The 12,068-nt window shown below is 34.8% G+C and overlaps 1 long non-coding RNA gene across 1 annotated transcript; it reads right to left on the reverse strand.

The window, feature by feature from the left end:
- Positions 1–4,978: 4,978 nt before the first annotated feature.
- On the reverse strand, positions 4,979–7,114 carry LOC126884426 (uncharacterized). The gene is made up of 2 exons (XR_007698028.1): positions 6,709–7,114; positions 4,979–6,145 (listed from the first exon to the last, which is right to left on the reverse strand). It is a non-coding gene; the product is annotated as an uncharacterized LOC126884426 (long non-coding RNA).
- Between the last annotated feature and the right edge of the window lie 4,954 nt (positions 7,115–12,068).

Consider the following 12,068-nt stretch of genomic DNA (forward strand, 5'->3'; position numbering starts at 1 on the left):
ATATGTCTTATAAAACCCAAAATGACCAGCTGTAACTTCATCATGAAACATATGCAGAATATTTTCCCTATTTGGCGTAGGCACAACTATTTTCCACTCCGACATGTTGGATAAGGACTCTATCGGACTAAAGGTGTGTTTGTACAGAACATTATTCTCTACCTTAAAATCAGGATATTTTTGTGGGTCTTGAGTAACCCTATCAATCATATTCTGATACCACACATCAGGGGTTAAAGAAGACAGATCTAGGACATTAATATCGTGGACACGTGAAAGAGCATCTGCAACCACGACCCCGTTTGCCTTTCTATGGACAATCTTATATGAATAGGCAGCCAGTTTACATATCCATCGAGAAAGTCTCTGAGAAGGGTTTTTCATACTATGAAGCCATACCAAGGAACTATGGTCCGTAATTATAGTGAAATTACGACCTTCCAAATAATAACGAAACGCTTCTAACCCATGGATGATAGCTAAGAGTTCTTTCTCTGTGGTTGAATAGTTTTTCTGGGCCTTATTCAACTTCTTACTAGTGTAAGCTATTGGGTGTTCAGAGCCATCCTTCAACTGAAATAATACGCCACCAGAAGCAGTATTAGAGCAATCTGTCATTAGATAAAAATGCTCATCAAAATTAGGTGACATCATGACCGGAGCGCTCGTTAAAGCATCTTTAACGCGCCGAAAAGCTTCATCGGCCTCAGGAGTCCAAGTAATGGTCTGTCCCTTTTTCCTGTTCTTCAAAAGATCAGTAAGAGGAGACAACAAGGTAGAGTATGACGGTACAAACCGACGATAATAGCCACACATTCCCAATATCCTACGGACTTGGGTGGTGGTCTTAGGTATGGGAAAATTTTTAATAGCTACTATTTTCTCAGGATCAGTCCTTAGCCCCTGGTTATCAACAACATAACCCAAGAACTTAAGACTAGGACGACAAAACTGACATTTATCCAAATTGATCGTCAGATTAGCTTCCTTAAGACGTAAAAATAACTTATCTAAAATTTCCATATGAAGGGAAAAATCGGGAGTGACAACCAAAATATCGTCCAAATAATAGAAAACATAGGGCTCTAACTGTGGACCAATGACTAAATCCATCAGACGACACATTGTCTGAGGAGCAGAAACAAGACCGAAAGGCATGGTGACAAACTGGAATAATCCTTTACCACTGACAGCAAAAGCAGTATACTTCTTGCTCTCTTCACTCAGTGGGATCTGTAAGAAGGCCTTAGACAAATCAATAGAAGAGATGTATTTGGCATTCTGAAGTTTGCTCAAAATCACATCTATTCTGGGGATAGGATAAGCATCCCTGTTCGTTGTGATACTGTTTAGTTTTCGACCGTCAAAGCAGATCCTGAAGGATCCATCCTTCTTCTTCGTTAACCAGAGTGGGGAACAATAGGACGACGTTGAATGTTCTATGATATTTAAAGCAAGCATCGAATCTACTTCTTTTTCTAAATCTGCCTGCCAGGCTTGAGGTATGGGATACTGATACAACCTAAAAGGAGTGGGATTTCCCACTTCGATAGTGTGAGATATTAACGACGTACGACCTAGTTTGTCTTTTGAAGAAAGAGTAGTGAATTTAGAGATCATACTCTCTAATTGCCTTTGTTCGGAGCTTGATAAACTAGCAAAATCATGAATAGCACTAAGGGTAGATAAATTAAATTCAGATATGGAAAAAGAAAAATCAGAACAACTTAAGGTGCTATTGAAAGCATTGAAAAAGTCCATACCTAGAATTATAGAATTCTGCACGGAAGGAATAACATAGAATGTAATTTCTCTACATAAATCGGCCACTGTGATTTCAATTTGGAGTTTGCCTGTAATGGACTGAACTGTACCATCTGCAGTAGATACTTGCAAAGATGAAATGGGCATAATGGGAATACTAGAATTTTTCAATAAATTTAATGAATGTGCCCCTATCAAGGAAATATTAGAGCCACTATCTAACAAAGCTAAACACGATTGTCCTAGAATTTGAATAGGGAGATATGGCCTATTATCATTTTGTTTCCTAACTAATAAAGAATTAATATCTAGATATAAAGTATTTGGTTGTCTAGAACCGTTATAGGGAACTAACCTAGACGTATCATCATCATTAACAAAACTAGAATCTAATATAGATAATGGAACTACATCACTATCACAATTATTATTGTTACGTTGAACACTACCAATCAAAGAAGAATTTGTAAATGAACATCTGTGATCATTTGAATCAAGCGAATCTAACGTATCATCTATAGAAATTAATTTCTGGTTTAATTTTGTTTTGTGGTGTGTGCTGTTTTCTTGAACGACACCCCTTTTCCTTTTCGTGAAGATGGGTTTGGGTTGCTGGATGTGCTTGGTCCAGCAGTTTCGTTTGACGATGGGGTTGGATTCCCTGATTGGGTGTTGGACGGAGAAACGTTCAGGGGACGGACCTCCGACGTCTCGTTTCCCGAACACTTAGAACAATTCCTTTTAAGGGTGTTCTCTCGGCCACAACCATGGCAGAAAATACGACTTTGAGGAATTGCACAATTGTAAAACGGATGACCTGGCTGATCACAATTCCAACAGACAAGAGAACTAACAACCGAAACATTATGATCATGGCCCTTATTTGGCCAAGAACGTTGCCTAAAGGAAGTTGGCTGAGAAGAAGGGTTAGAATAGGATCGAGATGTGGATGGAGGTTGCGAAGACCAGGATAAAGTTTCCTCCAAACGTTTGCACTTTATAGTAAGGTCATCAATGTTCTGAATGTCCATAAGAGCTAATTGTTGATGATAAAAGGGTAATAGACATTTAAGGATGATTTTAATTTTAGCTAAATCTGACAAAGGAGTGTCTAAACGACTACACATACCTAATATAGTATTAATAAACATAGTAACAGATTCCCCAGGTTTCTGCTTATGATTCTTAATTTGATCTAGTAGGTCGTCCTGGAACGAGTACGGAAGAAAATCTGACTTCAACTTTTTAATCAGATCAGACCAACAAGAAAAATTACCCCTATTATTCCTAAACCAGGTAAAAGCTGTCCCGGTGAACAGTTCAGCAGATGCAGCAAACAAATCCTCTTCAGAAACACCTCTAGATACTCGAAGACATTCAACCCTTTCCAAAAATGACATCACATCAGTGTGCTGTTTTTCACCTGAAAATGAAATACCCCATTTGTGTACTTGCACAGGTTTGGAGTAAGTGAAACTAGATACATTGACTGGAGCATTAGGAGTAGAGGTAGCTATGGGGTTAACTCTAGAATCAAGTTCACCCTCTAGTGTTAATATTCTAAGAGAAACAGATTTCTTGAAAGGTTCCTGTTCTTCGGTAGGACAGTGTAACAAGTGTACACGGGCAGAAATATGGCCTAGACGAGATGTTAATCGCGCATACTCTGTATCCTTTACAGTTCCCCTAAATTTTTCGATTTTTTTAGACAAGCTGTCCAATGTTTCAGAGATTCCTTTCTGTTGTTCCTCAAAAGGGATGGATACAGCTGATATTTGGAGAAAACTCCTATTGCCAGCTTCTTGTTTCAAAGCACCTCTCAGAAGATTGCGTTTTTTATCGACAGTTGTCGACTCCTCTGGCATTATGTCCCTAATCTTTAATTCATAATCCAGTTCATCCACCAGAAGATGTTCAGCTTTAAAAGCACACATGATGAGAGCAAAATTATTGACAAGTAGTCCAAAGAACAGAAGTATGAAAGATACCTAAGTTTGCACGCAAAATATATATACCGAGAAAATATTCGCAACACACCAACAAAATCAAAATGGCCAGCAAAAAATATATATATATATATAATGAAGTATATAATCAAATAAATAAGATCAAATAAATATATAAGATCAAATAAATGGATAAATAATCCAATAAATAATGTATACTCAAGTAAACCTACTACCTAAATACTGGAAGTAAATTTTTATTTATATGTAACTTACCACCACTTTGGAAAAAATATATATAATAATAATCAATGCTTAGTTGTACCTCCAACTATACCACTATTGGCTGAAGGAATAAAAATTACCTTATATGAATTATATTATTAATAGCAATATTAAATATAAGTTCCCAATAAAAAATTCAAATTTAACCCAGAATGTAAGTTGCACAAACCTATACTATAATGAGGTCCCAAAATATAAACAAAAATCAAAACAGCGTATAAGAATACCTGATATGTATCAGAAATTAAAAATAAAATAAATAAGTAACAAGATGTGTATAGAGATACCAAACGGAAATAACAAAGAAACTTGAGATAAAAAGAGAAGAATTGACCTAAATAAATACTGTCTCAGACCAAAAATAAGGCCCCACGTTGGGCGCCAATGTAACCTGTTGGAAGAAGATTTTCTGTTGGAGTGAATGCACAGAGAGTGATAAACTCCAACAGAAGTAGGAAAAAGAAGATCTACTTAATGTAGCCAAAGGAACAACAATGTGGCTTCTGCGTTGAAGAAGCTGAAGTCTAAAATACTACTTTGCAGTAGTACTTGTATGGAAAGATGCCAAGACGAAGAGTATAGAATTGATATAGGACTGAAGATGAAAATTATGAATAGATAGATGTAACTTGAATAGCTAGCTCAATATGCAAGAGAATGGCCACTTGACACTCAAGGAAGGATTCGGCCAATTTGCACGGCTATTTCTGGCTGGACAATAAATTAAAGGAAATGACAATGATGGCTAGAAAAGAAGATATTAAGACACTGTTCACAAAGTAGATAAGGTAAATATAATAATATAATGAAAATAGAATAAATTTTTGGGCGCCAGAAGAAGGATAACTGGGTTAACCCTCTTCCAGGTATTCTACGCTGCTATAGAGTATATTAAATTTGTAGTACAAGTAGGTTAAATGTTATTAAAGATTATTAAGTTATAAAATATATTATCAAGATAAAGGAGTAATAAGAAAAAAAAATCACAATAAATGTATATTTATTGAATGTAACTACCAGATTTTCACAATCTCCGAGTTAAGACAAGTAACTAGTATGTAACTCTAACATGACAAAAAAAAAATACTAGTGAAAGTCATTTCCAGAATTACCTTACAAATATAATCTAAGAATAATCTTAATAAGGTTAGAAAATCTGAATAAGAGTACCTCTAATACAGAAAGTACAACTTACACTTGGTTAGCAGTAACTACCCTCACCCAATAACAATGGTACGAATATCATACGTACACTTAATTCAATACTACCTGATAATATGAACAAGATATTTAATATATGTATGTACAACTCAATGAGTTGACGGGTACCAAGTCCCTAAGTGAACCAACGGAGTTCTGGATACCAAAGATCCTTTTACCGACTCGTGGTTCTTAATAATAATGGCAAGTAAAACTAGTACCTTCCTGAGGGGATGGGTACTAGGGATTTATTCGAATTTAATATAAAAATTAATAGTTAAAGTTAAATAATTTGAATAATAGAAATTTTTAATGATATTTGAAGTTAATTTGAAAAATTTAATTTAAAATATACTAAAATAATTAAAGGAGTTTAAATAGTTATATAAAAGGGAAACAAGCCAAAGAATAATAAAAAAAATATAAGAGTACCAACACTATTGTATGGGAAAGTATCTGAGCTCAGAGATTCTCACCATGGAGGTTACGCAGCTTTGGGGAACGCTATCAATTATTATACTGTTCTGTAATACTATAAAAATCTTGAAAAGGGAAAGGTTATGTGCAATAAATTTATAAAGTACCTATATGAATAAACTAAGTATCCTGAAAATCACAAAAAACAGTCTAAATTTTTACTTAGAGCAAACCGAATGTTCATCAACACAAACCCCTTTTCACAATCTTCCAATGTTCCTTGCGGTGCGTTCCTTGCTGTGTATTCCCCAAATTGACCGGGATGCAATGAGCACAAGGGGGTGCTAACTCCCTCTTGCAACTGTCCTGCTGGAGGTACAAGAAAACAGGTGGAAAAAAAACCAGTTGAAGGTACAGGCGAAAAAGATAGATATGGAGATCTTCCAGGCTGGTCTCCTAGTGACCGTCTCTCTAGAAGTGGTCTACCTTGGTGGTCTTAGGTTTTCTTTTTTTTTATGATTTCATAGTGGTGGCTAAAAAAAACACATATGGTATTACTACCAATCCACCAATGTGTCAAAAAGAAGCAAGAGAAACGAGGAGGTGTTTTTATTCCTATGGGAATAAGAAGAAATAGGTCATTAAGTCCAAAAACTTGAATGACTAGACAGCTCGACTCTTTATTAAGTTGTTATCAGATGACCTTGTTCAAATAACACATGTGATTTTCAATTTGGCTACAAGATATAATTACTGTGAAAAAATATTTCATTATAATATATACACAGGTATATAGATATATTATACAAGGATGAAATATAGTATGATTAGGCAATGGATACTTGTTTGATCATGGTTCAAAAGATAGGAGATCTGTAGACTTGAAAGGAATATAAAAAAAATTGAGTTTAAATTAGCTCTATTTTCCAACAGAAAGCACAAATTAGCAAAGAATATTCAATTATCTCTCGATGATTTTGATCCATGAAAATAAACCGTAGAAACCATGAACATAGACGACATGAAACTTAATTAGCAAGTTAGTCAAGAAAATTTCAATATGGCGGAAAATAAATTAATAAAATTTTTTATTTACCAGGCCGGAACTCATTTTAAATCTGCATTCAAATTCTTCAACTTCGTATTCACTAATAACTTTATATTCCCTAATGCTGGATGGATTCAATCTTTAATTATAATTTGGATCTTGAAATTGTGGGTAAAATATCAAGCTACCGACCTGCCACTCCGACACACTTCTAGAAAGCCAATGCCCTCTCGTTAGCTGGCTGACGATCTCCGCGGGCAATTCAATTCCCCTCTCCCATCGATACGCTGTCAAACGCAAGCAAACCAATGTTGCCACACTTAAAATGTGACGTCACAAGCATTTAAAATTCTGTGATGGTGTTATGTTATATTTTAATAACCATTGAAAGAAAATAATTCTAAAAATAATGAAATAATATCTTCCCATCAATAATGGATTCTATAAGGGGCGGAACGTCACAATTGGTTTGACTATGACTGATGAAATCATTTCATCTAAAATTGGTGGAGGAAGTAGTCAAACCAATGGGCGCCGTAAATTATCGCGCCGTAAAAAATCGCCCGTGTGGCCAAAGCGTTAGCCAAAAGCAACTAAAATCTATACCTATAACGTACCGAGCTGTGTTATCTGATTGTTTTATCGGTTTGTTTATTTTCAATAAAAACCTTTATTCTTCGCAACAATAACAAGTTTCTTGAGTTCGGTCCTGATAAATAAGTAGAAACAGTTATTTGTCTCGGCTCTTGATATTTTGTGTTTAATTACGAATATCGAAAGTGTTAATTACAATCAAAGTGAACCAACAGTATTTAAGACTGTAAGTTTTAATATTATAATATTAGTCAAACCTAAAGTCGCATCCTGAACTGGTTTTATTGGTTTCTCATATGGTTTTATTTACCGTAAATAACCAAAATTTATAAATAATAAACAACAACCAGTATTGTTTTTTGCTGGCACAGAGAGGTATTACTTTTATGTGACTGCGTAAAAATAATTAATGGATATGTCTTCCGATGTTACTATACAGAACGTCTCTCCAATTAGTAAATCTTACAGCTCAGCTGCTTTTCAGCAGAATTTTTTCAAACGAAAGAACAGGGAATAATATTTAGTGCTATAAATAATGCCCCCATTCAAGATTACTTGATTCCGTTAGGCACCTTAATCAATCCAAAAAATATTTAATTTTCTTCTCGTTTATCCAGTAACAGAATATGTATGTACCTAAGTAGCAAACTCACCGTAGATAACTTTATGGAAAAATATGGTTCTATACAAGTACAAGGAGAAACCATACGAGCTAGACGACTTATAACCCCAGCAGAAAGATTAGTATTATCCAGTGTCTGTCCGACAATCCCTCACGATATTCTCATCCGAGAATTGAAACAAATGGGCCTAAACCTCGTCTCCCTCATAACCTTTTTAAGAAACGGTGCTTCTTTACCTGAATACAACCACATAAAAAGCTTCAGAAGACAAGTATTTGTCAGCCCACATAGTATCATGATTCCAAATTCTATTTTAATAAATTACGAAAGCGTCACCTACATAATTTTCTTATCTCAAGATAATCTTACAATGCTATACATGTAAGCAAACAGGCCATATATCAAGCAAATGCTCAAACACCAACAATACAATTCCTCCCACTCAAGCCCAAAATTCAACTTTACAGAACCATACTTCAACGCTAATCTCCCACTCCGCCACCGATAATGGTTCCAAATCACATTAAGCTGAAGACGGTGATCCAAACAACATAAATATTCAAAAACCCTCTTCAATTTTTTCTATTCCTCAAACCCTACTGCCAACTTCTGAAGCGTGCAAAATAATTCCCACCGAAGAGAACATTCCCACTAAAAATCCATGTGAAAATCCTCTGAAGTAGTAGATCAACAAGCTTCACTCGGAATCAGGAGAATCATCCAGTACATCTGTGAAAAGAAGTATTGACGAAATGTTACCTCCTCCTATCGAAAATCTGAATACTAATAATCCAACGTCTGCTCTTCCTCAAACACCACATCAAACCAACATCCAAAAGCCCAAAAAACCTAAACGCACAGCACCTACTCCTAATGCACTTAAATTTTTCATGAATATAAATTCCACAACACTTCTATTAAACTATGATCAACTAATGATACTAATTGAAAATACCCAAGGTAACAATTCACCTATAGAAATTATCAAGGAATACACAACCCATTTCCCCGGTTTAATAAACCTATTAACCATATCTTACCCATACCTATCAGACAAAACTATGAAACATCGCTTCACCCGACTTAAAAATAAATTGAATCACTATCTATGTAAAGATATTTCTGACAGTGAATTCTCTTCCTCCGATGCCTAATTTTCAACTCTATATTACAGTGGAATATTGATGGACTGTTCCATGGTTTACCCATGCTTCAAATCATTCAATCAGAATACTGTCCAGAAATAATTTGGCTACAAGAAACTAACCTTAGTCCAAACACAAGTTACAATTCTAAGCAGTTCAATTGTTTTAGAAATGACAGAAAAAGTAATAGTAATTATTCTTCTGGTGGGGTTGCCACCATTACTTCGTAACGAAGTTGTTTTGCACCGGATGGGAAAAGTCACAGAAGTCGTCAGAACAGTTAAAAATCGAAAACTTGAATATTTTGGCCATGTTATGCGACACCCAGAGAGATATAATATACTCCATTTAATAATACAAGGCAAGGTAGACGGAAGAAGAGGGCCAGGTCGAAGAAGAACGTCATGGCTTAAAAACCTGAGAGAATGGTATAACAGATCCTCTGCATCCCTTTTCCGAGCTGCCGTTAACAAAATTACTATAGCCAATTTGATAGCCAACGTTCGATAATCGAGCACGGCACATGAAGAAGAAGAAGGGGTTGCCACTTTGGTAAAAAAATCATACGTAGTAAGCCTATTTCCTGTAAAAACCAACCTCGAAGCAGTAGTAATAAAACTTTCAGCAGCCTCGACACTCTACATTTGTAACATTTACCTAAGTGCAATATTAACTTTTGACGATATAAATAACCTTATCGAACAAATTACAACTCCTTGTATTATACTTGGTGACTTTAATGCTCACAATAGCATTTGGCAGGCTGTCCGTACTGATACCAGAGGTAAATTACTGGAAAAGTTAATGTCTGACTTACAGCTTAACTTACTCAATGATGGGACTCCTACACGTTTTAATTTATTTTTTAATATATTCAGTCTGCAGATTCATCTACAATTGCATTCTAGTTTTAGTTCTCGTGTGAGTCGGACGTGTCAATAGCCGGTGCTGACGAGTAATCTAAACGCTTTACTAATACGAATAATAAGTATCGATAATTATTCAAATAATATATAGACCAATAACTCGCGTTTTTGTTTCTATTTTTTAATTAAATGAGTGCGGACACGGGCGGTAAACCGCCCCCTGAACCTGATGGACCTCCCAATACCACCCTTAGTAGTCCAGATGTTGAAATGGAATCCCCTAGCAATTTTAAAGGTTTTAGTAAGGCTGAACTCAACCAAACTGTAAGTACTTCCGATCCTATTAAATCTAACGATGACAAACAAAAAGAAATTTTTAAGTATACCATAAATGACCGTGGACCGTTCCATATATATGTTGAAAATAAAGATAGCGATCTTAAAGGTAAACTTAATGCATTAAAAATTGGTGATATTATTCTTACAAAATTCCCAGAATTAGATAATAAAATAATTAGTATCGATACAATTGGCAGAAATAAATTAAGAATTAAATTTACGGATTCTAAAAACGCTAATTACCTTATCGACAAGAAAGACGATCCGGTTTTTGTTAAAAACAATTTGGATGTTTATATACCTAAATTTATTATTATTAGACAAGGTGTTATACGGGATGTCTCAACAGAATTCTCCGATGAATATCTTAAAAATAAAATTCAAAAATTCGAAATAAATTCTAATTTTGAGGTAATAAACGTTTCTAGAATAAATAGAAAAACGGTTACCGATGATAAAATAAATTATGTTCCTACTAAATCGTGTGTAGTAAGCTTTAAAACACAAGTACTTCCAAAATACGTTACTATAAATAAGGTGTTGAAAGAAATTGAACCATATCAACAAAAAGTCCTGCTTTGTTTCAACTGTTTGCGATTTGGCCACCAGGTGAAGCATTGTAGGAGTAACCTCCGTTGTAACAATTGCCAGAAAGACCATAATACAAAAGAGTGTCAGGAAACAACATTAACCCCAAAATGTTTTAGTTGTATGGGAGACCACTTCACAACAAATCTTAAGTCATGTCCAGAATTCAAAAGACAGAAATTAATTAAAGAATGCATGACTAATAGTAATATTAATTACCATGATGCCAACAAACAAATTCCCCGCAAATCTTGTGCAGACATAACATCAAATAACATTATTAAAGATTCTCATCAACAAAATTTGCCTTCTTCTAATTACCCTCTTGTTAACCAAAGTTTAAATAGCTCTTCTGTTACTCGTCCATTCACATTTTCGGCCAATAGTAATCATAATAAATATACAGTCGTCAAATCTTCTAAAGGCAGCAAAAGGCAGAGACCAAATAGTCCTGTCTTGACACAGTGAGATCCAGAATACACATTTAACTTTAGACAATCAGGAACTAATATTCCAATTATAAATAGTCCTTCATATAAAAATAATTTAAATTCAAATTCTCACACGCTACAAACAGAGTCAAACTCTGATATTTTAGATATAATTTTTACTATTGTTACCGAACTTTTTAAAAATTTTAGGGAAACTAATAATCCCAATGTTACTAAACAAGACTTACAGCAAATATTAATTAGTAAACAATTATTAAACGTGCACAATATACCAACTACTTCGTCGTCTTCTCAGCTATAAACAAACTCAACATTTTACAGTGGAACTGCAGATCTGCAGTTGGCAATAAAGAAAACTTAGAATATCTCTTAAATACAACAGAAACTACCATAGCAGCTTTGTCAGAGACCTGGTTCAAACAGGAAAGGTTTTATAACTTCCAAGGTTATAATATTGTTCGGTCAGATCGTATGGATGGTTACGGTGGGGTAGCCATACTAGTAAAATCCAATAGATTATTTTCAGAAGTCGTAGTACAGAAACCAGCAAGAATGATGTGTACATGCATCGAAGTGAAACTTCTACCTAATAACAAAGCAGTGTACATATTGTCAATATACATTAAACCAAAGACTCGGATAGAAGTAAGAGAATGGATACAATTTTTCGAAAACTTACCACGACCTTTTATAATTGCTGGAGATTTCAACGCTCATCATCTTTCTTGGGGTTGTGAGTTTAATGATGTCTATGGTGTTTCTTTGCTCAATGCTATTAATCACTGCAATCTTGTGTATCTC

This window comes from Diabrotica virgifera, chromosome 5, assembly GCF_917563875.1.
Source record: "Diabrotica virgifera virgifera chromosome 5, PGI_DIABVI_V3a".
NCBI lineage: Eukaryota > Metazoa > Arthropoda > Insecta > Coleoptera > Chrysomelidae > Diabrotica > Diabrotica virgifera.